Consider the following 23670-nt stretch of genomic DNA (forward strand, 5'->3'; position numbering starts at 1 on the left):
AATCAACTCTTGGCAGCGGCTAGCAGGGCGGACATGCAGCGCATGCATATACAGGCGCCGCTCTCATCCCTACCCCCTTCGCCATCACTTCCCCTACCTCTTCATATCTTAAATCATTATTGAGACAGATTGAAGACTTAAGTGCCAACTTAAGTGAAAAAATTAAAGAAAACGTACTAAGTAATTACAACACAAACACTGACTTAATCAGTTTTAACGTGAAAAGATGCCAACGAAAGAAGAGAAGAAGCGGGCTGCAAGTGTGGAGAAAAAAGAAGAGCTGTTCAGGCAATAGCAAACACATCAACATCTGAGCAAACGAATGGTAAATGTACAGAGAAACAGTAGGAAAACTATTAATGCTCAGGTCAAGTGTATTCACTTCACGTTATCGTGCAGTGCACCGTTACTGGTTTGCTTATAATCTTCAGGATGACTTTCAGATTCCAACTTGTATCTATAGTTAAAGCAAGATGGAGGACACTTTGCTGTCAGTTTATCTTGAATTTTTTTTTAAAAATCCCATCTTTTTTTTCCTTTTTGACATACAGTATGTGGAAAAATTATGTTTGTAGGGAGCTAAGAAAAAAAAAGTAGTGACATTTCCATATTTGAAGCAACACGTGTGGAGTGTAACTGTACAAATCACACAGAATAAATAAAGATTTGAATATAAAAACATTAATATTGAGATATAAATATGTATATTTTGTAAATTTTAAAGAATAATCATTTCATCTGCATGTTTAATGTGATATCTCTACCTTATTCGCCTCTTCTTAGGAAGTATCAGTTCAAACTACGGAGTTTCTAAGTAAAGTCAGACCTGCCCATGAGGCAAAGCCTTTCAGTTTTGAAATTAGATGTTGCTAAATATGCACCTTGAAAGGAGAAGTACTGGCAAGAAATAATCAAACAATTATCGCTATGTTTTCCTGTTTTCTTTAAATCTGAGTATTTTTATCCTAAATAACTTATTACAAACAAGATTATGTTGCCTTTTATAATCAATAATCTCACTGTAAAATTGTGGCAATTTCTGTAGATGGAGGTTTGCCTTAACATAAATACCTCTTTCAGGAAGTGGCTTTAACCAAGGTTTTTTGCTGTCAACACGACTTCTACCATCTATATACACTGAGCAAAAGAGAGAAGAAGGGAGGGAGGGAAACAGCAAGATTCTGCTTTTCACGTGATGCTTTACACACTTCCTCAGAGGGGCCTTTTTCATTTTAAACTAATGGCAGTTTAATTGACAAGACAAGTTGGCGGATAACAGGTAGGAAATTTCAAGGCAAATACTTTATTAAGAGAGTCAATGTGTGCATCTGTTTTATTAGCTGCCACGTGGTCTAGTTGTGAATCTATTTTTTTGAAAGAATTTTGGTAAAAAAAATATATTTCACTATATATCTGATATAGGCAATAGGGGACAAAAGTGCATTACACAATTTTGTTTCACTTTCCTGTGCTTTTTGGATTAAAATGTTTGCATTCTTCTAGTGTGTGTAAATTAAGGAAATGAAGGGAAAAACTGCAGACAAGGCAAAAAAATAAGAGTTTATACAATGGATTATAAAGGAACGGAAAGTTTACTTCTAATAAATTTGAGAAAGGTCAGCAATATAGTTAATACAGGCTGCTGTTGGAGACATTTGATTTCTTTCAGTTTTTTTTTTACATTTTAATCGGTATGAAAGGATTATACACTAAAGTACTTAATTAAAATATAAAATGCATTTTGCATGTATGATGTTTAAACATAATTGACTTTAAATTTAAAATAGTTTCTAATAAAGGACAGTTAATTTATGAATCTTTTAAATGTATGCTTTAGTTTAAAAATTGTTCATTTTTACCATTGGATGTGGCCTTCCCCCCAGTTTATTTGCTTCTTTATTTATTTATTTTGTTATTTTGTAAGGAGTTGCTAGAAAAATATGTGAGTGTATATATTATAGCAAATATTAATTTTAGCCTGAAATGGTATAAATTTCCAATTTTGCAACAAAAGATATAAATGTTATTTAGGTACTGAACAGCACAGGTTGAAGAATTTCAAAATTTAGACAATAATAAGCTGTCATGTGTGTAATGTAATTTTTCTGTCTAAAATGAAGGTCCTCATTTTTTTCTTTTCATGTACATTAAAGTTTGAATAGCAACCTTGTCAGTAAAGGAAAATACATTAAATACTAAATATTCATTTAACGGCACAGTGGCGCAGTGGGTAGCACTGCTGCCTCGCAGTTGGGAGACCTGGGGACCTGGGTTCGCTTCCCGCGTCCTTTCTGCGTGGAGTTTGCATGTTCTCCCCGTGTCTGCGTGGGTTTCCTCCGGGCGCTCTGGTTTCCATCCAAAGATATGCAGGTTAGGTGGATTGGCGATTCTAAATTGGCCCTAGTGTGTGTTTGGTGTGTGGGTGTGTTTGTGTGTGTCCTACGGTGGGTTGGCACCCTGCCTGAGATTGGTTTCTGCCTTGTGCCCTGTGTTGGCTGGGATTGGCTCCAGCAGGCCCCCATGACCCTGTGTTTGGATTCAGCAGGTTGGAAAATGGATGGATGGATATTCATTTAACATTCATATGCCATTTTCAAGTTTGCTTAATGTAATTCATGCCTATGCTGGCGACACTGGGCATAAGGTAGGAGCAAACCCTAGATAGGGCAACAGTCCATCCACAGGACCCTCTCATATGGATACACACACAATCTGGAACTACCAGTTAGCCTGTCACGTCTGTGTTTGAGACAGGAATGAGCTCAGTTCTAGCAAGTCTGGGAGGAGAAAAAATAATCCGCCATTGAAGAACTATCATTAAAGCATATTATTTGTGTGATGCATCATAACTTGTTACTTACCATGGAAACTAACAAAAAATATTTGCAATAGGTTTTCAAACCTTAAACGGAAACAGGAAATACATGCCCAGTACTGCTAACATTAAACATCCTCAATAACTACAGTCTTCTAACAAAAATGATTTTCTTTGATTTACAGGGGTACTCAAGGGTGATGTCATGGTTAAAGCAATAATTAGGTGAGGTACAGTTCTAAAATAGATATTAATTAAAGCAAATAAGGTAGGAAAACAGTATTACTGTAATGGAATAATGACACCAATGAAGGACAATAGTGTCAAATACACACTACAATGCCCTAACATGAATGTCCTCTCTGTTTTATGTTCTCCGATTTTTACAGGGCAAATTAATCTAATTCCAGTTCCAAAACTTTTGTTTCTTATTTCACTTTATGATTCTCTCATCCACTCCAATCACAGATAATGAGGATAATGAGGTTAAGAAAGCCATTACAGGTTATCTTTGGAAGTTCTTCTGGTATTGGCCCCATTGGGGCAGGAAGCATATCCTTATTGAAGTCAAGCAGACAGCACAACAACTACATTTCCCAGAATCCCTTGTGGAGACTGAGGTAGGCAGGGAAAAATAAAGCTGTTGCTTTTTTCAGGCTGGAGGACAAAGATACAGAAACTTAAGGTACCCAAGCACTTTTTATTTGTAGGTGTATCCCAGCCAGGAAAGGTATTTTCTGAGCAACGTGCCTGGTATGTGTTGTCTATTATAGTAATCTCAAAAATCCTGGAATTATTTAAAAAAATATTATATGACAATTTAGAGCAATTCCATTTTAGTCACCATCAAAATATACTCCTTGAGATGCAATACACTTGTCCCAGCACTTCTGCTATTCCTGGAAACATTTCCTGTACTTATGTTTTGTTACTATGTTTAGAGCCTCCAGCAATATTATACAGTAGTTGCAAATCAACTTCCCTTCAGTCTCAATTTTAATTTTGGAAAAAAAGATGGAGCGAGATTTGGAAAATTCAGGGGTGCAAAGCAACAACCACATTGTTTTTTATCAAAAACTCTGACTGACAGTTGCACTGTCAAGGCACAGCGGTTTGTGCAGAAACGCTGTCATGGTGCAAAGTGCAGCTTTCTGTGCACTGTCACTTTTTTCCTAATGTTTTCCTGTTAACTCCTCAGCAGTTCAGTGAAATGTTGCTATTAACTGGAAAACTTTACTAATAAGCCTGTTAATGTCAAAAAATACATTCATCGTTGTTTTGACATGCTTTTTATCGGCTTTGATAGAAAAAAAAAATCACTGAAGTCATGCATAAGCACTCAATCGACTCAGCACAATGCCACTTCGCAGACTGATTAACAAGACTGTAGGCATACAATACCTAGTAACATAGTCGATAACTACACACTACTCCTGTGTTAGTCACCGATTCTTGGAATTTTTGGGACCCCATCATATATTTAGTAGGGAAATATCACACACTTTGTAAAAGGAATGGAAACTGTCATAGTACAGGATAAAAAGGGAGTTACCTCACACACAAAATTCATACCAGTGACAGAAATATCCAAACATTATGTATCACCAACAGTCCACATCAAACATAAAAGCTGGCAGTGTGGCATAGTGGTTAAGGCTTTGAATACCAAGGCTGTCGGTACAAATCCTACAATTGACACTACTTGAACAACCACTAGCAAGTCATTTTACTTGTCTGTGCTCCGGTGGGATAGGGGGAAGGTGTAACCAATTGTATCTCAAATGTTTTAAGTTGCCTTGGATAAAGGCGTCACCCAAATGAAACAATAACATTTTAAAAATCTAACAGGAAAAAACAGCAAGAGCAATGAATAAAGTTCTTGTGTTTGTCAGTTGATACTTTGAAGCTTTGTCTTTCAGTTTGAATATTTTGGAATCTGTTTAATCTAATTAACTAGTACTATAACTTCACATAATTTCTTTTTTTTTATTTTATTGATTTTATTGAAATCACACAACATTCCATACAAATAAATAAATTTTTACAAAAATAAGATCGAAAACAAATCAACCCCCACCCCTGAGAAAGAGAGCTAAGCCAGCAGAGTAAAACTTAAAGCTAGTAAAAATAAGTAAATAGATGAATTAATAAGTTAATAAAAAATAAATGGAGAACAAAAAAAGAAAAAGTGGTCTTTTCTTTGTTGATTAGTCCACCTACATAATAATCGTTAATTCAGCAAAACGGAACTACAGCTTCATTTTTTTTTTTTAAAGAGACACTGTAGCAGAATTGGGGGATGCAAAATCTGTTGGGAAAACAGGCATGAACAAAGAGTGGGAAAGCTCAGGTTCTTGTCGCCTTCCAATTGGGGGCTCAGAAGTGGCCGAGTGAGACGCAAAGCAGTGGATGAACAAATTCCAGGACATTCTCTAATTTTTTTTTTGTATTCTTCTAAGTTGGAGGTGGAAATATATTGCTTTTATCCACCCAATGATTGGTAGTTGCTAAAAAAGTATATGAAATTAAGATAAAAAACGTTTGCATACATATTTTACAGAAAATTACATCTACTATTTGAACAATTAATATTTTACTTTTAAAAAAATGGCAAAATTTTCTGAATATTATAGTTGTTTGGAATTATATTTACTTCATTTGAGTAGTTTGCTTCTCCCTCATATATACTGTAGGTCTGATAAGGGATGTAATTCTTACTCAGCTGTAATTGTTGAACATTGTGTTGGAGCCTATGGTGTTTCAAAGATGGAGAACGTTCATTTTTCCAGTGACTGTTGTTCAGGAGAGACATTAGTGCTTTTTCGTTTGAATTATGGTTTCTTAATGAGATAGTTGCTAATTAAGATTTCTTTTGCCAGAGCATATCACACTTCACTGATATGAGTGTCTAAGCTTATATCAAAGCTAAGCAGTGCATGAACAACATTAGCAAGGGGAGAGGGCCTGATACAAGAACACATTTGGGACAATTTAATGATTTTTTTTTTAAAGTATTTATTTATGGGATTTCCTAAAGAGTTATAAGTACATCTAATGATAATAATAGGTTCAAAATAATCATTCATGGCTGGGTGGGCCCACTGCTTTGAGATATGGGTGGAAAATAGTGTATGCAGAGAAAAACCCAAGAAAACAGACAAGAAATGCAAGCTCCCCACAGACAGCAACCAGGCATGAGATTTGAATCTAAGATCTTGAGACAGTAGGACTAACCACTGTGTCATCTGTTGAATAAACATGTAGTAAATAGAGAATATAAAGACCACTTTCTGAAACTGCTGTTTCCATTACAACATTCAAACGGTTGCAGAACCACATAGGAAGCAAGAACCAATCTTGAATGGCCCAATAGTACATTTCATGAAACTTGCACTCACCCTCAACTCATATTAAACTAATTTACAGGAGTAAATTAAATAGTAAATTAAAATCCTGTAGGAGCGAGATCCTGCCCCAAGTGGAGGAGTTCAAGTATCTCGGGGTCTTGTTCACGAGTGAGGGAAGAATGGAGCGTGAGATTGACGGGCGGATCGGTGCGGCATCCGCAGTGATGCGGGCTCTGCATCGGTCTGTCGTGGTGAAAAAGGAGCTGAGCCATAAGGCAACGCTCTCAATTTACCAGTCGATCTATGTTCCTACCCTCACCTATGGTCATGAGCTATGGGTAGTGACTGAAAGAACGAGATCGCGAATACAAGCGGCTGAAATGAGTTGTCTCCGCAGGGTGTCTGGGCTTTCCCTTAAAGATAGGGTGAGAAGCTCAGTCATCCGGGAGGGGCTCAGAGTAGAGCTGTTGCTCCTCCGCATCGAGAGGAGTCAGATGAGGTGGCTCGGGCATCTGATCAGGATGCCTCCTGGACGCCTCCCTGGTGAGGTGTTCTGGGCACGTCCAACCGGGAGGAGGCCCCGGGGAAGACCCAGGACACGCTGGAGGGACTATGTCTCCCGGCTGGCCTGGGAACGCCTTGGGATTCTCCCGGAAGAGCTAGAAGAAGTGGCCAGGGAGAGGGAAGTCTGGGCATCTCTGCTCAAGCTGCTGCCCCCGCGACCCAACCTCGGATAAGCGGAAGAGGATGGATGGATGGATGGAGTTTTGCCAATTAATGTAATATAATAAGGATATTGGATGAACCTAGACTATCCAGGGAAAGCTTAAGTGATTGTGTACATAATGTACAAATTATTTACTCTCAAAAATCAGGGCAGGAATCAAACCCACGTTGCTGAATATTTTTGCAAGGTATTTTTACTGCTATGCCTGCTGTTCCACTCTACTAATTAGTAGTTTACTCTACCTTGAAATATACATATTTCTGGTCATTTCTTATAATATACAACTCCATTTCCAAGCTGAGTTTTGTGTAGTTTTTTTCCAAATATAGCCATCTGTTCCTCCATCCATTTATCAAACAATTTAATTCAGTCCAGGACTGCAAGTGATACAGCCTATCGTGATAAAACTGACTGCCACCCAGAGATCAACACTGGACAGGCCATCAGTCAGCTGCAGGGCACAATGAGCCAATGTGGAGTTGCCGCAAAATAACCTAACACATATCTGTGTTATATTGGTGGAAACTGAAGTACCTACACAGCCAGAAGTAGAAGTGTTCAAACATCACTCAAAAAGTGACTCAGGACTAAAGTAGTTTAACTAGAACTATGGGCAGTAGTAAAGACTGTTGTACCATCAATTTACAAATATATCTATATATATAGAAGCCAAATACCACTGACTCACTCACCACATAGTCTCCTGAACCATGAGGACTTGGGACTTTGGGAAATTTGGAATGTAGGTTACCCTTGGCCCATAGGTGCTCGCTAAGAAACGGTCTGAAAAATTTAGTGGAAATTTCTTATAGTATTTTAGACCCATTTGTATGTCAGTCCGCTTTTCACGAGAGAACTACTTAACAGACTTAGATCAGGTTTTTTTCTATAATTTCCTTGAACATTCAATTGATTTTGCAGCTTTCTCATCTCGCTAAGTATCATAGTTCACTTGTGGTACCGATTTATTAGCGCGAATCCGAGAGAGACTCATCAGGCTGCGGGGCCCTCCTCACTCATGCGTGTGCATTAGGGCGTAACCTCGACTCTGCTTAATTAACGAGGTGGTATACAAAAGAATCACCCCCTTCGAAATATTCCCATTTTTTGCTTTACAGCCTTAAATGAAAACACAAAAAACAATGTTTTTCCAGCTTTACTTACTCAATGCAATCTATAACATACAAGTGAAAGATATCACAGCTACAGTTCAGAAGAATTTTAAAAAATAAAAACAAGAAATATTGAGATTAATAAAGGATCACCTCCCTCCTAAACAATATTTGTAAACTCAATCAGGTGTAAGTAAGCACCATTTCCATTGTAGACCATTGTTACTGGCTTCCACCTGTGATCAATTGTAATCAGTGTGATTAGTGAAGCATAAAAACAGCTGTTCCTGGAGCATTCCCTTACTTGGTAGTGCAACTGACAGCAAACAACTGACTATGGGTGGCAAGCCACTTTCAAAAGATCTCAGGGATAGAGTTATAGGCAGACATAAGGTAGGAGATGGATGCAAAAAAATCTCAAAGGCTTTATCAATCCCAAGGAGCACAGTAAAGTCCATAATAAAGAAGTGGCAAGAGTTTGGTACTACTCGGACCCTCCCTGGATACAGCTGTCCCTCCAAACTGGAAGGAAGAGCAAGGAGGAAACTGGTAAGAGAGGCTACCAAGAGGCAAATGGAGTTACAGGATTTTATGGCAAAGAGTGGTCATTGTGTCACAAGCGTTCTACAATTGTGGCTTGTTCGGCAGGGTCGCAAGGAAAAAGCCACTTCTCAAGAAAGGCCATATTAAGGTTCGTTTGAGCTTTGCCAGAATGCACCTTGAAGATTCTTATTCCAAGTGCTCAATCTAGATGTGCAAAGCTAATAGAGAAGTATCCCAACAGACTCAAGGCTGTCATTAAAGCAAAAGGTGGTTCAACAAAATATTGACATTGGGGAGGTGATCTTTTATTATTCTCAGTATGTCTTGTTTTGGATTTTTTATAATTTTTCTGAACTGTAGCTGTGATATCTTTCACTTGAATGTTATAGGTTGCATTGAGTAAGTAAAGCTGGAAAAAATATTGGTTTGTGTGTTTTCATTTAAGGCTGTAAAGCAAAAAAATGGGAATATTTCAAAGGGGGTGATTTTTTTTCTATACCCACTGTACTTAATGGATTTAGATTTTTTTTTTCTATAATTTGCTTGAACATTGTGGTTGATTTTGCGACTTCTCTCATTGCGGTAAGAATCATAGTTTGCTTGCAGGAGCTAATCCATGACAGAGGCTTCTTGGGGGGGGGGGAGAGTGACGCGTCAGGAGTAGAGCGCTGGGCAAGGCCCTCCTCACTGTCCCGTTTCACAAATACGTGGGCAAAGCCGCAGGGATGGCTAGTACTGTATATATAAGCAACTCAGGAAGGAATGGGGCTTCTTGGTGTAAGCGAAAGCAGCTCACACATCCTCCTGCTGGCAAGCCTCGGAACTGCCGGCAGGAAAGGGAGAGATGGTTAGTGACAGTGCCTCATCTTTAGTTCCCATACACCTGAACCTGACGATCTAAAATATTTAAAATTTTCAAATAAACTCTTTAGCTCCAATAGCCTATCCTAAAATAGCATATTGACATGGTGCTGCAATATAGTTCATTAATTTTTGCTTAATTACTAAAGATTAGTACATTCTGCTTCTCATGTATCCCTCAAGTATCTTTCAGCTTTTTATTCAGGGAAGAATACCTTCTTCTGCCTTTAGCCACATGTTATCTGTTTGTTTTCCAGAGTTCATATCTTCCAGATCTTTTCTGTTATGAAAATACAAATTTACTTCTCACGCCTAAATGCCTAATTACCACTGCTACTATTCTATTCAAGCTTTATGCCTTAATGATCTGTAACTGCCTGTTTTTCTTTATGTTTGAATCACTTTTTATCTCCCAGTAAATCTCATCTACTATAAATCACTGTTTTTATGGACTACCACTGCCATGCACACTTGATCTCTTAGTGTCTTTCATAGTATTGTTTTTTCTTCATCATCATCATCATCATCTTTTTTATTTCAAGGTAATTTCTGCCACTTTTTGCATTTCCTTTTCAACATTCAGACATTTTTTTAATTGGGATATTTCGGAGGTTAAAACTTAATTTTATTTTTTCCCCCTAGTATTTCTATTTTTATTCTATATATACTGTATATACCAGCTGCAGTAACTGTCAAAGACAGGTAATAGAATAATTTAAAAATGCCCTATGTGTATTTTCAGCACCTTCCTTTTGTACTCAAACCTCTCTTCACAGGTGCTCCCTCCCTTCCTTATTGTATATATATATACTGTACTAGTTGATTACCGAGTGGCTTCGCTCACTGAGTGCAAGGGAAAAAAATAAAACGTAGTCTATAAGTTATTAAACAGTAAAACATTAACATTTAAGATTAAAGATATATTGAGCACTACTGGGGTGGTTTGGGGTAAACTACATTTTAAAGGCGCTATAACACAACAGGTAAGTAGTACAAACAGTAACTAAAATGTATTTGGATTATCTCTCGGTAGTAGATCCCTTGTGAAAGGCGCTACACGACCGCTGTGGTATAGAAATTACATTTTCTATGTGATCGTCCAAATTTCTGCCTGACAACCTTGCACTACGTGCCTGTGATTTACTTCTTAAAATAATTCATCCCAAAAGGAACCTTGAATGTTGCGGGGTTTTAGTGACCTGAACTCACCTTAAGGGACAGTAAGTAGTCATGCAGGGTAATTTACAAACAGAGTCCTGCTTCGATGGCGCCGATTACACTCATTCGCAAAGATTTCCACTCTCACAGGAGCTGACGGGGCACTTGAAGTGTCACAAACAGTGCGAGAAGAGAGGATGCTGCCTGAAACTGCTAAGCTCTCAACCCGCGGAGCAGCACGACATTCCGCGCCTCCCAGCGTCCACTTTGTTCTCATGCACATTCTTTACAGCTTGCCACAGTTAAAAAAGTAGAAAGACGCAAAGCTGTTTTCCTCATCTCTTCTACTATAAAGTACTGCCAACTAAAAAAAGTTACAATGTGGCAGTTTCCGCGACAGTCATGTGGACGAATAAATAAAACTTCTCTGTCAGAACACGCCTGGTGGCGGATGGCTCAGTGCTGTAGTCCAGAGAGGAGGGCTGGAACAGGACGATGCGGGATGCACTTCTATTGGATAGATCGGCGTGTTTGTGTTTACTTCTTTTCAACATCAGTAAAATAACTCTCACACAAATAATAACAATTCGTAAAGACGATATAAAAATGTCGTCCACAAACGAACTGATTAGTTCCTGTATTATAATATGTTCTGTGGTCATACGTAATTTCTATATCATGTGGGCATACGTAATTTCCGTTTCATATGTAATTTCCATATCGCGTGGTCATACGCAATTTCCGTTTCAAACGCGAAAAGAATTATATATATATAGATTAATAATAATAGTTTACAGATACCAACATCTAAATCTAAATAACATTCAGTTATTTAAATTTATCTAAAGGTGGATTGGGTGCAAAGTAATTAATAAAAACTGGTGGGCCACAAACTCAAAACTGTTTTGAGCAGCCCTGTATCACATCTCCCTCCCCAACTGCTTGTGCTTCTGTTCTTAGGTTACTATTCAGCTACCTGTGGGTACATGTCTACATTTTATATTGCATATATTTAATTTAAAACAAAGGTGTTGAAATAAATCAATACTTAGATATGTGAAATAATGGCCAATTATGTTACATTTCATTTTTCAGTATGCTTTAAGGGGTATGCGGAGGGGTAGCTTTCTTAAACTAAGATCTATTCAAAAAGGATATCAAGACAATGTGCCACTTCTTCTAACATGTGTGATGAAACACTGATGTCTGCAGTTAACTATACTCTGTTCAAGCTCATTCAGATAATACCTTTGCTTTTCTTATGTAACATATTTTTACCAAGTTGTAATTATAAAATTCCAAATTATACATCCATTGATTATGTTGCACTATGCAGAAATCTCTTTTTGTTCAATTGAGATACTGAAGGTCACCATCTGTGTACAATATGGAAATTCTTGGAATGTTTGTATGAGTTTTTCTCTTAGTGCTGTGCTTTTTCATATGTATCCCAAAGGTGTGGAGATTAAATTACTAAACTGATGTCATGTGTGTTTAAATAGAAAAGGTGTGTGCTGGTGTCATTTTTGTCACATCCTTGCACGTAACCATGACCGTATAAAATTGAAATGTGCATGTCACTATGGGTTGTGAAAATCTGACTTGCTTAGAAACCCCGTTTGCACTGTTAAAGCTGGTTCAGACATCACCTTTTTTGTATGTTTGTAACATGTTTTTCTCAAAATATTGTTTGTATTTAAGGTGCAATTCTTATTGTAAAGATTTTGAAAGATTTTTATTTTTATTTTTTCATATTTTCTGTATGTCTCCTGAGCACATTGTTACTGATATTTTTTTTTGCTTTTGCTCCAAGAAATTTTCATGAGAAAAATAGCAGTGGTAGGTTACTGCATCTTCTCCTTTAATGATTAAAATTATTTACTTTGTGGACTTCAGTCATCATTGACCTTTTTGGATTCCCCCACTGTCTGAAATCTCTTTGCAGCTATTAATCTGTATCTCAGTATGTGTGCACATTACATGTATCAGCACGATCAGGGCCAGTTTCATTGCTTCAGACATGCACAAATTTATTTTAACAGGCCTATGGCAGACTAGGCTCTTTTAAAGTGGTTGTGACAGTAAAAATAATTATCTACAGTTATGACCAATGTACAATATATAGTAAATGTTTCTATAAAAAACTATTATAGTGCATTATCATTTCTTCTTTCAGATATTTTCACCTTTGTCTATTAGACCTCATTATCCTGCATTTTATTTAAATTGTATTCTTACATATATATTCATTTTTGTTTTTTTGCAGTTAGATTTAACATCCGTTTTATTAGGCTTTCGACTTCAAATAAACTCTACCTGCCACATCTCTTAAATATGGTAGCAGTATCAGTAAAGCTTATTTGCAGAAAGTAATGACAATGTTTTTATTGACATGGTTAACTAAAAATTAACATCTATAAGTAAAAAGAAAAAAAAATACTTCCGGAGAGCAAGTAATCATAACATATTGTGTTTTATTTTCATTAGGCTAAGCCAAACTGGATTTAAACATTTCTAAAGGAATAGCTACAAAGAACATCTAAAACTGGATCCACCAAGTCCAACAGGACCTGCAGTCCAAATTTTGGATTTGTGGGAGGTTTATGAAGATGAAGTATCTGGACGGAGGTTTTTTGTAAATTCCATCACCAAAGAAAAAACTTGGAAACCACCCCGATTAACAGTAAATAAGGAACCCAAGGTGAGATATAAAGTTAACTCCTAAAGAGCCTAGATTTTTTGCAGGTCATAACCAATCAATCATGAAACATTTGCTAAAATTTTATACTGATAAAATAAAGTAAAACAAATGGTAAAACTGCAGAAATGGCAATACCACAAGGGTAAAGAGTTGTCCTGGTATAAAATCTAAGAATGTGTCTAACAACAGCTTTTTATATTTAATTTTGATTCACACTTTGTGGTTATTCCCTTCAAATTGCTTCCACTGTAGCATCTCTTCGTTAAGCAGCTTCTTTCTAATTGCAATAATTTGAAACTGTGAGTGTTCTTTATTTATTTAAAATATCAGCGAAAGTGGTCACTGCATTTTAATCCCATTAATTTATTTACCAAATGGATTTCATTATGGTTGACATTGTTGCCTAATATCTTCAGGGACCAAAGTTTCATTTCTGGTCTATTGTCTTTGTGAAGTTTACATGTTCTTCTCATGTCACCAACGGCTTTCTATTACATTGCAAAGACCTAGATGTTAATTTAACTGCTAAGTCTAAATGGTCTGATATGAGTGAGCATAGGCATGAGAACAAGAGTGAACAGCACTGAACAGGTGACCCATCCAGAATTTTTTCTGGCTATGCATGAATTGCTGCTTTGATCAGATTCACCTCCCCAAAAACCTGTATTGGAGTTAAGAAAATGGATGGAAGAATGTTTACGCACTGCTTACTGTTGTTTCAGCATGATCCTTTGAATCTTTTCATTGTTAAAAACTAGCTGTTCTGCGTTATGAAGCATCCTTAACATTTCTTTTTAACTTGAAAGTGATATTATTCAGTGACCCGGAGGGTCTGATCATTATCTGTTTTATATACAGTAAGTTATTTATTTACTTTGGAGGCTGCATTATGCTGCTGTATTCAAAACAGTGGTACCACACGGCATCCATTGAGGGATTAGGGATAAGGTATGGTCCTCAATGTCTGTACAGAGCTTGCAGAAGCTCTCCGTGTTCTCACTGGGTTACTTATGTAATTCCAAAGTCATGTACTGTAAAACCAAGGAGCTGGTGGTGGATTTTAGGAGGCCCAGACCCCTCATTGACCCAGTGATCATCAAAGGTGATTGTGTGCAGATGATGCAGACCTATAAATATCTGGGAGTGCAGCTGGATGATAAATTAGACTGGACTGCCAATACTGATGCGCTGTGCAAGAAAGGACAGAGCTGGTTATACTACCTTAGAAGGCTGGTGTCCTTCAACATCTGCAATAAGATGCTGCAGATGTTCTATCAGACAGTTGTGGCGAGCGCCCTCTTCTACGCAGTGGTGTGCTGGGGAGGCAGCATTAAGAGGAAAGACGCCTCACGCCTGGACAAACTGGTGAGGAAGGCAAGCTCTATTGTTGGCATGGAGCTGGACAGTTTAACATCTGTGGCAGAGCGATGGGCGCTCAGCAGGCTCCTATCAATTATGGAGAATCCACTGCATCCACTAAATAGTATCATCTCCAGACAGAAGAGCAGCTTCAGCGACAGACTGCTGTCACTGTCCTGCTCCACTGACAGATTGAGGAGATCGTTCCTCCCCCAAACTATGCGGGGGGGGGGGTAAACGTTAACATTTAACATTATACATAGTTATTGTCTGTTTTTCACCTGCATTATTATCATTCTTTAATTTAATATTATTTATTGTATCAGTATGCTGCTGCTGGAGAATGTGAATTTCCCATTGGGATTAATAAAGTATCTATCTATCTATCTATCTATCTATCTATCTATCTATCTATCTATCTATCTATCTATCTATCTATCTATCTATCTATCTATCTATCTATCTATCTATCTATCTATCTATCTATCTATCTATCTATCTATCTATCTAAGGTTAACCATTGTATCCTAATGTGAACAGTGGTAGATAGTAACAAAGTAGCTTTGTTGAAAGAATTCTTAGAAATTTTAGAAGAGTTAGCTTATGTTTGTTGTCATTTATTTATTTGTGTATTTTAGAGGAACAATACTTAACTACTGTAAAACAGCATCAGTAAATATAATCAGGTGGTAGAAAATACATGATCACATTAAAGTTACTTATTTAATGCCTAATTTTGGTCTTAACATGTACATTATTTGTGCTTGCTGTCCTTAAAAACATGATAGTGCTGTATTAATTATTACCAAGAATGATGAAAAATGCTTTGCTACACTGTCCTGTGTTGTGAGTTAAAATAACTCAAAAATGAAATAGCTCACTATCCTGGTTTCATGTTGCTGGTTTAATATTACTGTTAACAATTGTTGGTACCTAAGGAAACTATTCTCAGACTTGTTCAGTGGTATAAAGCCTACGTATAAGAGGAACTGCTTTGTTTTGTCAGGGGATTTTACTTAAAATTACAACTGAAATCACCTTTACAATGGTTTACAATGGATGTATTTTATTATAACAGGGAGAGAGTCTTGTCATAGAAATAGCTCAGTTTTCCATAACAAGACTGAGGAAAAATGGAATTGCTTGATCCTAAAACTTTGCTGTAAAAGTACATCAATTTGCACCAATCAACACAGAGAGAATAGTAAAGCCCACCTAACTGTATGTTTTATAGATAGAAAGCTACCATATTATCTAGACAGATTATCTTTGACAAGACATCATTAAACATTAATTTCTAAAACTGTATATAAATACTACAGGTAATGGAAGTTATATGATCTTATCAACTTCATGATAAATGTACTCGCATATGAGTGTTTGGTTACACAAAAAGAACGCAGAAAATGTCCCTTGCGTTTTATATATAGTTCTTTAAATTATACAGTTGACGCCAACATTTTAAGAAATCTAAAAATGTAAAGACATCTTTAGCTATAATTGAGCTTAAATATCCTAAGAATGCATCTGTATGACCCACGGGCATTTCTAGGATTTGATGATATTGAGATATTTAGCCCCATTATAAGTGTCTAGAAAGAATCGAGGAGCAAGTGATTGGGCTCCTGTGGGGTTTCCTGTGTGCTGATTTAGTTATATAACATCAAAGGGAGGATTTGGGGTTTTGAGTTTGCTAAATAAATAAATAAAAACCCGAAAAAAACGATTAGGGGCTTGACATAATATATCAGGAGATTTAGGCTCCTGCCTCCCAATGCCAACAGTATCACCTAAATTACTATCCGCTTTCAAATCCACTTAATCAAGTCACAGAGTCATGGGTGTGCATTGTCTATCATAAAAACGTTTGGATCAAGGCAAGGAATAACACTAAATTGACCACCAGTCCAGCATGTCATCAATCCTACTAAATATTTCAAAACCATATGCATGCATGCATTTTCAAACCTGTTTTTTGGATTATGGGGTCTCAGTAGGGAAATTCTCTTTTGTATCAGGATACAAGGAGGCAGAAACCAAACTTGAAAGGAACTTTCAAGGAATATTACAGACAATATTTTATAAATAAATAAATACATACACAAATAAATAAAGGTACTGTGAAATGTGACAATAAATAACTGTTACTTTCTCTCTTCAAAGCTGGGTTTTGCTAAGTATTGTTCATTATTGGTGAATCATCAGTAGCATGGATATAAACCTTCACCCACCATGTATTACCTTTACAGCAGACATTCAGATGTCATTTTAAACCAGGAACACATTACATTACATCTTGCCTGAAGAAGGGGCCTGAGCTGCCACAAAGGGTTGCATGTTAGCTTTTATTGGGTGTCATTTTGCTTGACTTCTCATTGCAACCAGGAAAACAAACTTCTGTTTTCTGCTAAAACTAATACTGCTCTAAAACATTCAGCAAATGTATTAATATTGTTAAATGATATTTTCAGTTCAACATTACAAAGAAGTAGAATTTTAGTGATTATTTTAGAGAGGTGATGCAGAACTGAGGTCTGTTTCCACAAAGACTGACTTATGCTACATTTGCATGTTGTGTCCAGTCTCTGTCTATGTACAGTCTGTATGCTTTCCTTATGTCCATGATGATTTTTCTTTGGTTATTCCAGTTTTCTTCCCACATCCCAAGCAGTATGCTAGGTTACTTAGTCATTGAAAATAGGCATTGTGTGAGTGTGATTCTGCATTGTACTGGCACTCCTTTCAGAGTTGGTTCCCACGTGGAGTCCCAGCACCTCATGACCCTTAATTGTTTTAGGCAGGTATGAGAATGTTTTAAATACACGTTTTCTTATAACACATACAGTATATGCATGTGAATAAAAATGTATAAATGCTTATAGTCTAGTTGAAGACAAAAACCATTAAGGAAATAAAGGTTTACCATCGCAGCCCGGGAGTGTTTTTTGCATTGTTGTAGTACCGTAATATCTTAGATAACGAATCCTCTGAGAAACAAGTTGTCATTGGTATTGTACGTGCTGTAGAATGCAAAGTTGTTATACAGTATGTGAGATCTGTTATTTCACACGTACTGTAGCTATACTATTGTTTTTTAGAAAGTAATAGATATAATTGCCCAGAACATTACAAAAATGTAAAGCAATATCTTTAGAAACTAAAATCCAGATTTTAAAGAGGGTAGAAGTGGAAATACCACTTAGCACAATCATTGAGATAGAAGCAGTCATAAATGGAGTCGGTGCAGACCATGAAATAGGGCGTACAGATATAGAGCACTTACTTGTAAGCACTTCAGAGATCAATCCTCTGCTTCAAAGGTCAATTAATCTGGGTGAATGTTTTTCACCTATCCGAATGAGTTGTTTTTGTCCTCTCACAATATTATGTGTGGTGTCAAAATAGGAGCATGAATTAACATCCTCTTTAGATGACACTTTAGGACAATATGGAAGAGAAAGAAGTGTATGGAAGCTTATTTCCACCATACCAAAACTTTTTATTGTGTTTTTGTACAAAAGTATTGTTTAATTTCGCAAAAATGTTGCCTGATGAGTTTGGTATCATCGTGTAAGTGCGTGCTCTGGACGTCTGGTGACAGCTAATGAGGGGGAGGTTACACACGTGCATTGTGTTTTTTGAGACATGGATGTTGCTCCATACTGACTGGATAAAATCATACAGTTCCTTCAGATTGTATGGCCACTCATTCATGCTGCGAACGTCCTGTTCTAATTCATACTTAAGGTGCTCTATTGGATTGAACTCCAGGGACAATTTAGGCCACATATGTATAGCCAATTTGAAAGAATGTGTGCTTTGTGACATTACCCTGCTGTAAATGTACATTTGATGGCCAGCAAAAATGCATAGGTATTCTTTGGCATTCAACTAACTCTCAGTCTGTATTAAGGGCTGTTGTTAATGTGCCTGTTGTCTTTCTCTTAGCTTGAGTGAAATTGTCCATTTTCTATGACGTATCTTACTAATATTGTGTTTTCTCCCACTAAACTGCTGCTTAGTGAATGGTTTTATTTATTGCTCCATTCTCTTTAAAATCTGGAGATTTCAAGGGTATGTTTCTCATATGCTAGAATCAATTTGCTTGGCACCAACATACATACAGTATATGGTTAAATTCCCTTAGATCATGGGTCTTGCCTATTTTAATATTTAGACAAGCAACAACTAAACGTCTTGACTATGTCTGCATGTCAGATTTATTGATTTGCAACTATATGACTGGCTTCTCAAAGAAGCAGCTTATTCGGGATAAGATATAAACTGGTCACTGTATAGACAGTGTATACTGTAGTAGTCAACAATAATGCATTCCATGCTAAAAATAATTCAGAAGATGAAGCAGGCTTGATTTGCTCTTACCCATAATGACTTGCATTACATCATACTTTAACAGTTCAGTAAATCTTCAAAGTGGAGGATTGACAGCATCATGCAACTTGCATATTGTCAGGCTGTGAGTAAATTGCAAGCACTGAACCAGTAAAGTTGTGGTTTTCAGTTAAACTGTTCAGGACAAAACGCCTGCTAAATACTTGCTGGCTGCAATGACTATAATGTACCCCAGCCATTAACACTGACACCCAACTTTTTGGCTATTTCACCTCCCAAAAACTACTGTGAAATGTGTAACTAGTGTTGGCTATGAGTTTAAGTGTAGTAGGCTAAGCTGCTGGTAGAGTGACAAGTCGTATATCATTTAAATATTTCTGTTCATTTAACAAGACTCTGACTTGTGCCTGAGCTTCACTTTCACCTTTCATTTTCAAGCCTACAGGAGCACCTAAATAACCCATAGAATGTATAGAAAAGCAGAAGTAATTGAACTCAAGAGAATTTATTGCCACTTACTACTTTGCATCATTTGGTATAGTTTCATTGGTATTTACGGTAATTAAACCTTGGGGTGCAAGAGATCTTCATTTACACCATCCCACGATGCAAATTATGGCTTTTCTTATATGCCTCCTACAGTTTTGAAACCCTTTGCTGCATTTTACTGAAATTCAGCTGTTTTCACATGACTAGCAAGTCTTTGTTTTTTTCTTGCTTAATTTCTAGTTTGCATCACACAAATGTGAAGGAGGCGGCTGGCTTGTACTTTCATGCATTTGAGGAAGTAGTGCAAACCAGGCGGCTGTTAAAACAACAAGGTCACCAGACTTCAGGAAGCTAGAGCACTTTGTTTACTAGGGAGAATTCTTCAAAATGTTGTTTTCATCAACTACTTTTAGTAAATTATGTTAGCCAGAGGTCCATTTAACTTCAGATATTTTAAATGTTTACAATTTACTTGATATTTAAAAAAAAAAAAACAAATTCTCAATTGCTCTTGGTACAGTCGCTGCCTATATACAGTGTATGTATTTACAGTTATAATTATGTTAAATTAAACTGCCAGACTTCTTAGAAGACTGAACTCTTTAAGATGAAGGAAAATATTCACTTAAAAGCTCAACAACTAATATGTATGAATAGACTCGATGCATTATAATATGTAATACTTAAATGTAGTAAATTTTTTTTTTAGTAATTTATTTTAATTATAAAAGCTTTTATTATAAAAACAGCCTGCAAAGCACTTTGTAATTGAACACACAGAGGAAAGATGACATTAAAATAAAGACTGGCACAGAAATAAGCATATGTGCTGCATCATGTCATTGTCAAGTGCCTGTCTGCAGTGTATGTTGCTCTCTTTTTCCTTATTGTTTTAACTTACATGCATGTTTTTTTCTTCTTCAAATATTCCATTTTTACTCCTGCATGGCAATTTTAAACCAGCCATGTTTTTGGGTATTCCTTACTATGGACTGGTGCCTTCTTTGTTATGCATTCTACTGGGGAGAGCTATTGCCATTTCATCCCTGAACTATATTAAGTAAATAATGATGGATCAAAAGGATATTGGTCATGGTTACTGGTGCCAGAGCCTGTAGCAGGAAACCCAAGCATAGGACAGAATTCAACTCCGGATGAAGTGCCACGTCTTTCAGGGCTCACTTACCTCTCTCTATCTGGCCAGTTATAGCTGGCAGTTAACCTTGTCTACAAGTCTTTGGAGTAAGAGAGAAAAACAGTGTACCCTAGAAAACTGTGATGAATATAGGCAGAGAACATGTAAAGTGCACACAGACAGCAAGCAAAGTGGAATACAAAGCCTGTCTCCTGGAGCTGGAAAGTGGCAGAATGAACTGATCCAGCATTGAGTACAACTAGTAAATCAAGAGACAAAGTTTATATGCAGTTAAATTTATTTAGATTAAATCATCCAAAATTTTACATTTAAAGTGACCTGCTGATTTATAGCATGCAACATCAGGCACAATGCAACAACTAACCCAAGGCAGATTGTACTACTAAAATGCAAAATAAATTGAATTATTTAATATTCATGTTCAATTCATCCTATTTAATTACCTAAAAGTAAAAACACACACAGAATTAAAATAACTATATATACATATGAATGATTGTTTTGGTGAAATATTTTTATAATATAGACTAAGGGGCTCAGACCCTACTCGCTTTGCTCACCAACCCCCAGGGGCAGGCGCTGGGCACACGCTGTCTCGCGGCTGAGCCACTTGAAGAATGTTGGGGCACTCCTCCATTAGAGGAAGCAATTGTATTTTAAGAGATGATATATAGAAGAATATTTGGGGTGCAGGAGCAAGACGGTTTGGTCCTTAGTTATAATAGATAGAAAATCAGTTACTTAAGTATTTGACTACAATTGTCTATTTTAAATAGCAATGAATAAAAAACATAGTAAAAGTAAAAGTAGATGTAAAAAGTAAAATGTGATCAAACATGACAAAAAGTAAATAAAAAATTTAATTACATTAACACCTTGTCAAAAATGATATTATAAATTACTTTATCTTCTAACTTACATTTCTATAAATGTTGCTTTTTTGTATTTCTGTTCACATATTGTTCAGGATATTTTTCTCATTTTGATTTATTAGACAATTTTCTTTGTTCTTGATTTTTATTATATGCAGCTCTTTTTTTTGTTCATTTTCTTTTTTTAGACGTTCATTATTAACTCTTGCCACTCTTTATTGCAATCTAAAATTCGATGTTCTTGAATAGATAATTTGGTTTTCTGCCTTTATAACTGACTGCGTTTTATATATATATATGTATGTATGTATGTATGTATGTATGTATGTATGTATGTATGGATGGGGTGGCGCAGTGGGTAATGCTTCTGCCTTGCAGTAAGGAGACCCCGGTTTGCATCCCGGGTCCTCCCTGCGTGGAGTTTGCATGTTCTCCCCATGTCTGCGTGGGATTCCTCCGGGAACTCTGGTTTCCTCCCACAATCCAAAGACATGCAGGTTAGGTGCATTGGTGATTCTAAATTGTCCCTAGTGTGTGTTTGGTGTGTGGGTGGGTGTGTGTGTGCACCCTGTGGTGGGCTGGCGCCCTGCCTGGGGTGTGTTTCCTGCCTTGCACACTGTGTTGGGTGGGATTGGCTCCAGCAGACCCCCGTGACCCTGTAGTTAGGATATAGCAGGTTGGATAATGGCTGTGTGTATATATATATATATATATAATCATAAAAAATAATCTCCAAATTGGTGACATCACCCAAAATACCAATAATGTAATATAAAATACCAAAACAAAACATCAGAAACACAATCACAGCTCTCCATGATTCTGAATTATATTAAGTGGGGTTGAGAGTGTTTAGGTTCTTGTTTTATATCACATCAAATACTAATAGTAAAATTTCTTAAAGATTTCTAAGGGTGCAGTACAGTATATGATAAAGGACAAGAGAAAAAAGACAAAGGTTTGCAACCAAAAAATATTTGGGGAGTCAGCTGGGTCATTTCATTTTGTGGTAAACAAAAATGAGTGTGCGATGGCACCACATAAACAAAAGACCTCAGGCTTCTTCAGCATGCTCTTATTGAGTAGGTCAGTTCAGCAGCTCTGTACTCTTGAAAGTCGAGTCCAAAAAAGACGCCTCCATCCTGGGACACCGACACTTATAGGACTGCAGCCAGGAAGGGACAGGGCCTTCTCTGGCCATTGGAAGTGGGTTAAATATCTTCATTGGGCATCTTCACAGAGCTGTGAAGGGAACAGACATTTAGATTCCAGACATTATCAACCTTTTCCTGTTAAAATGACTCTGTCTCTGCTTTCTCCTACATCATGTTCATTTTCTGGTCACTGTAGTATACATGCACATTTACTGTATACCTGTATTGTTGTATTATTTCAAGTGTTTTCAATATAGAATCTTACTTTGATGCCTGTTTCACATTTTGAATATAATTTGTTTAGTGTTTTTCATATTTATTATTTATGATATTGTTCCTGGTGTTGATCACTTGACAATGGTGCTGTTATGTCACTAGACAGTGTGTATAAATATGGCACCATTCATATTTTCCAGTTATTCATTAGTATATAAAAACCTGTCATTTGTAATAGTGCTAGTTAGCTTCTTTCTAAGTGTGTCGTATTGTTAGGTTTGGTTGCTGATTTTTGATTACTTCAATTTGTGATTTAAAACTCTTTTTCCCTCTGGTTTCTGGATGTCTAGGTTCATTTTGCTATTTGGTGTTTTTACCCCTTGTTTTCCCCTTTGTTTATTACAATTCTTCACATTTTTGTTTTTTTCTTGCTCACAATAATTCTCAACACCAGTATGCCATTACAATAAAATATTGAAAAAGCTAGACATGAATATGTCATTTCCAAGAAATTCAAAACAAATGTTAGGATCATGAGTACACCAGACTGTCCTCTTTTAAAAGGGCATAGCATGGACACTACACACAGTGTCACGCTAGTCACATGTTAGCATGGCACCATTACCACAGGCATCTGGCTAAAATGATCTCTGGTGTTTACTGTGAGACCAAACATCAACAAAAAATGACATCTCCTATGCAATGATAAAAATAAACTGAAAGAACAATATTTAACTAAAAAATACCATTCAAAAAAGTACAAGACAGAATAAATGTGAAAAAATCAGAGGAAGTCAGACATGAAGC

The 23670-nt window shown here is 36.7% G+C and overlaps 1 protein-coding gene across 1 annotated transcript in view; it reads left to right on the plus strand.

Moving 5' to 3' along the window:
* Positions 1–1173: 1173 nt before the first annotated feature.
* Positions 1174–23670, plus strand: part of arhgap15 (Rho GTPase activating protein 15) — a 709745-nt gene continuing 687248 nt past the window's right edge. The window contains exons 1-2 of the mRNA XM_028806513.2: positions 1174–1279; positions 13051–13264. The gene's annotated coding sequence lies outside the window, so the exon portion shown is untranslated. The remainder of the gene's footprint in view (positions 1280–13050; positions 13265–23670) is intronic.

Source organism: Erpetoichthys calabaricus, chromosome 8 (assembly GCF_900747795.2).
Source record: "Erpetoichthys calabaricus chromosome 8, fErpCal1.3, whole genome shotgun sequence".
In the NCBI taxonomy this organism is placed as follows: Eukaryota; Metazoa; Chordata; class Cladistia; order Polypteriformes; family Polypteridae; genus Erpetoichthys; species Erpetoichthys calabaricus.